Raw genomic sequence first — 5,776 nt, 5'->3', positions numbered from 1 at the left:
GTATGGAATTGTAGATATTATTATTGGCTTTCAAATGAATCAACCCGATTGCAAATCATTTAAGTCGTTTCCGAGAAAAAACGAAAATTACATATTCCATCCGCACAAGTCACTTCCAGAATGAACCAACATAAAATTAATCTATATCTCGGAAACGGTAAGTGCTAGGTAGACAAAACCAGTATGGAATTGTAGATATTATTATTGGCTTTCAAATAAATCAACCCGATTGCAAATCGCTTAAGTCGTTTCCGAGAAAAACGAAAATTACATATTCCATCCGCACAAGTCACTTCCAGAATGAACCAACATAAAATTAATCTATATCTCGGAAACGGTAAGTGCTAGGTAGAAAGAACCAGTATGGAATTGTAGATATAATTATTGGCTTTCAAATGAATCAATCCGATTGCAAATCGCTTAAGTCGTTTCCGAGAAAAACGAAAATTACATATTCCATCCGCACAAGTCACTTCCAGAATGAACCAACATAAAAATAATCTATATCTCGGAAACGGTAAGTGCTAGGTAGACATAACCAGTATGGAATTGTAGATATTATTTTTGGCTTTCAAATGAATCAATCCGATTGCAAATCGTTTAAGTCGTTTCCGAGAAAAACGAAAATTACATATTCCATCCGCACAAATTACTTCCAGAATGACCCAACATAAAATTATTCTATATCTCGGAAACTGTGAGTGCTAGGTAGACAAAACCAGTATGGAATTGTAGATATTATTATTGGCTTTCAAATGAATCAACCCGATTGCAAATCATTTAAGTCGTTTCCGAGAAAAAACGAAAATTACATATTCCATCCGCAAAAGTCACTTCCAGAATGGCCCAACAAAAAATTATTCTGTATCTCGGAAACTGTGAGTGTTAGGTAGACAAAACAAGTATGGAATTGTAGATACTATTATTGGCTTTCAAACGAATCAATCTGATTGCGAATCGGTTAAGTCGTTTCCGGGAAAAACGAAAATTGCATATTCCATCCGCACAAATTACTTCCAGAATGACCCAACATAAAATTATTCTGTATCTCGGAAACTGTGTGTGGCAGGTAGACATAACAGGTATGGAATTATAGATATTATTATTGGTTTGCAAACTAATCAATCCGATTGCGAATCGGTTAAGTCGTTTCCGAGAAACACGAAAATTACATATTCCATACACACAAGTCACATCAAGTATGAACCAACATAAAATTATCCTATATCTCGGAAACTGTGAGTGGTAGGTAGACAAAACCAGTATGGAATTGTAGATATTATTATTGGCTTTCAAATGAATCAATCCGATTGCAAATCACCTAAGTCGTTTCCGAGAAAAACGAAAATTACATATTCCATCTGCACAAGTTACTTCCAGAATGAACCAACATAAAATTATTCTGTATCTCGGAAACTGTGAGTGTTAGGTAGGCAAAACAAGTATTGAATTGTAGATATTATTTTTGGGTTTCAAACGAATCAATCCGATTGCGAATCGGTTAAGTCGTTTTCGAGAAACACGAAAATTACATATTCCATCCGCACAAGTCACTTCCAGAATGAACCAACATAAAATTATTCTGTATCTCGGAAACTGTGAGTGCTAGGTAGACATAACCAGTATGGAATTGTCGATATTATTTTTGGCTTTCAAATGAATCAATCCGATTGCAAATCGCTTAAGTCGTTTCCGAGAAAAACGAAAATTACATATTCCATCCGCACAAGTCACTTCCAGAATGAACCAACATAAAATTATTCTATATCTCGGAAACTGTGGGTGCTAGGTAGACAATACCAGTATGGAATTGTAGATATTGTTATTGGCTTTCAAATGAATCACTCCGATTGCAAATCGCTTAAGTCGTTTCCGAGAAAAACGAAAATTACATATTCCATCCGCACAAGTCACTTCCAGAATGACCCAACCTAAAAATAATAGACATAACCAGTATGGAATTGTCGATATTATTATTGGCTTTCAAATGAATCAATCCGATTGCAAATCGCTTAAGTCGTTTCCGAGAAAAACGAAAATTACATATTCCATCCGCACAAGTCACTTCCAGAATGAACCAACATAAAATTATTCTATATCTCGGAAACTGTGAGTGCTAGGTAGACAATACCAGTATGGAATTGTAGATACTATTATTGGCTTTCAAATGAATCAATCCGATTGCAAATTGTTTAAGTCGTTTCCGAGAAAAACGAAAATTACATATTCCATCCGCACAGGTCACTTCCAGAATGAAACAACCTAAAAACAAGTAAAAGCGTGCTAAGTTCGGCCGGGCCGAATCTTATATACCCTCCACCATGGAGCACAGTTGTCGAGTTCTTTTCCCGACATCTCTTCTTAGGCAAAAAGTGATATAAGAAAAGATTTGCTCTGCTATTAGAGCGATATCAAGATATGGTCCGGTTTGGACCACAATTAAATTATATGCTGGAGGCCTGTGTAAAATGTCAGCCAATTCGAGTAAGAATTGCGCCCTTTGGGGGCTCAAGAAGTAAAATAGAGAGATCGATTTATATGGGAGCTGTATGGGGCTATAAACAGATTTAGACCATAATCAACACGTATGTTGATGGTCAAGGGAGGATCCATCGTACAAAATTTCAGGCAAATCGGATAATAATTGCGACTTCAAGAGGCTCAAGAAGTCAAGATCCCAGATCGGTTTACATGGCAGCTATATCAGGTTATGAACCGATTTAAACCTTATTTGACACAGTGGTTGAAAGAAAAAATAAAAAATAAAAAAGTCATGCAAAATTTCAGCCAGAAGTCAAGTCCCCAAATCTGTTTATATGACAGCTATATCAGTTTATGAGCCGATTTGAACCATTTTTGGCACACTTGTTGGATATCATAAAAAAAACATGTCGTGCAAAATTTCATTCCAATCTGATAAGAATTGCGCACTTTAGAGGCTTAAGAAGTCAAGACCCAAGATCGGTTTATATGGCAGCTATATCAGGTTATGAACCGATTAGGACCATACTAGGCACAGTTGTTGAATATCATAACAAAACACGTCGTGCAAAATTTCATTCACATCGGATAAGAATTGGGCACTTTAGAGGCTTAAGAAGCCAAGACCCAAGATCGGTTTATATGGCAGCTATATCAGGTTATGGACCGATTAGGACCATACTTGGCACAGTTGTTGAATATCATAACAAAACACGTCGTGCAAAATTTCATTGTAATCGGATAAGAATTGCGCACTCTAGAGGCTTAAGAAGTCAAGACCCAAGATCGGTTTATATGGCAGCTATATCAGGTTATGGACCGATTTGAACCATACTTGGCACAGTTGTTGAATATCATAACAAAACACGTCGTGCAAGATTTCATTCCAATCGGATAAGAATTGCGCACTCTAGAGGCTCAAGAATTCAAGACCCAAGATCGGTTAATATGGCAGCTATATCAGGTTATGGACCGATTTGAACCATATTTAGCACAGTTGTTGGATATCATAACAAAACACGTCGTGCCAAAATTCATTCAAATCGGATAAGAATTGGGCACTCTAGAGGCTCAAGAAGTCAAGACCCAAGATCGGTTTATATGGCAGCTATATCAGATTATGAACCGATTTGAACCATACTTGGCACAGTTGTTGGACATCATAACAAAACACGTCGTGCCAAAATTCATTCAAATCGGATAAGAATTGCGCACTCTAGAGGCTCAAGAAGTCAAGACCCAAGATCGGTTTATATGGCAGCTATATCAGATTATGAACCGATTTCAACCATACTTGGCACAGTTGTTGGATGTCAATACAAAACACGTCGTGCAAAATTTCGTGCCAATCGGATAAGAATTGCGCACTCTAGAGGTTCAAGAAGTCAAGACCCAAGATCGGTTTATATGGCAGCTATATCAAAACATGGACCGATATGGCTCATTTACAATACCAACCGACCTACACTAATAAGAAGTATTTGTGCAAAATTTCAAGCGGCTAGCTCTACTCCTTCGGAAGTTAGCGTGCTTTCGACAGACAGACGGACGGACGGACGGACGGACGGACGGACGGACAGACGGACGGACATGGCTAGATCGACATAAAATTTCACGACGATCAAGAATATATATACTTTATGGGGTCTCAGACGAATATTTCGAGTAGTTACAAACAGAATGACGAAATTAGTATACCCCCCATCTTATGGTGGAGGGTATAATAATCTATATCTCGGAAACGGTAAGTGCTAGGTAGACATAACCAGTATGGAATTGTAGATATTATTTTTGGCTTTCAAATGAATCAATCCGATTGCAAATCGTTTAAGTCGTTTCCGAGAAAAACGAAAATTACATATTCAATCCGCACAAGTCACTTCCAGAATGACCCAACATAAAATTATTTTATATCTCGGAAACTGTGAGTGCTAGGAAGACAAAACCAGTATGGAATTGTAGATATTATTTTTGGCTTTCAAATGAATCAATCCGATTGCAAATTGTTTAAGTCGTTTCCGAGAAAAACGAAAATTACATATTCCATCCGCACAGGTCACTTCCAGAATGAAACAACCTAAAAATAATCTATATCTCGGAAACGGTAAGTGCTAGGTAGACATAACCAGTATGGAATTGTAGATATTATTTTTGGCTTTCAAATGAATCAATCCGATTGCAAATCGTTTAAGTCGTTTCCGAGAAAAACGAAAATTGCATATTCCATCCGCACAAATTACTTCCAGAATGACCCAACATAAAATTATTCTGTATCTCGGAAACTGTGTGTGGCAGGTAGACATAACAGGTATGGAATTATAGATATTATTATTGGTTTGCAAACGAATCAATCCGATTGCGAATCGGTTAAGTCGTTTCCGAGAAACACGAAAATTACATATTCCATACACACAAGTCACATCAAGAATGAACCAACATAAAATTATCCTATATCTCGGAAACTGTGAGTGGTAGGTAGACAAAACCAGTATGGAATTGTAGATATTATTATTGGCTTTCAAATGAATCAATCCGATTGCAAATCGCCTAAGTCGTTTCCGAGAAAAACGAAAATTACATATTCCATCTGCACAAGTTACTTCCAGAATGAACCAACATAAAATTATTCTGTATCTCGGAAACTGTGAGTGTTAGATAGGCAAAACAAGTATTGAATTGTAGATATTATTTTTGGCTTTCAAACGAATCAATCCGATTGCGAATCGGTTAAGTCGTTTTCGAGAAAAACGAAAATTACATATTCCATCCGCACAAGTCACTTCCAGAATGAACCAACATAAAATTATTCTGTATCTCGGAAACTGTGAGTGCTAGGTAGACATAACCAGTATGGAATTGTCGATATTATTATTGGCTTTCAAATGAATCAATCCGATTGCAAATCGCTTAAGTCGTTTCCGAGAAAAACGAAAATTACATATTCCATCCGCACAAGTCACTTCCAGAATGAACCAACATAAAATTATTCTATATCTCGGAAACTGTGAGTGCTAGGTAGACAATACCAGTATGGAATTGTAGATATTATTATTGGCTTTCAAATGAATCAATCCGATTGCAAATCGCTTAAGTCGTTTCCGAGAAAAACGAAAATTACATATTCCATCCGCACAAGTCACATCAAGAATGACCCAACCTAAAAATAATAGACATAACCAGTATGGAATTGTCGATAATATTATTGGCTTTCAAATGAATCAATCCGATTGCAAATCGCTTAAGTCGTTTCCGAGAAAAACGAAAATTACATATTCCATCCGCACAAGTCACTTCC

This window comes from Stomoxys calcitrans, chromosome 1 (assembly GCF_963082655.1).
Source record: "Stomoxys calcitrans chromosome 1, idStoCalc2.1, whole genome shotgun sequence".
Lineage (NCBI taxonomy): Eukaryota > Metazoa > Arthropoda > Insecta > Diptera > Muscidae > Stomoxys > Stomoxys calcitrans.
This window is presented reverse-complemented; position numbering follows the sequence as displayed.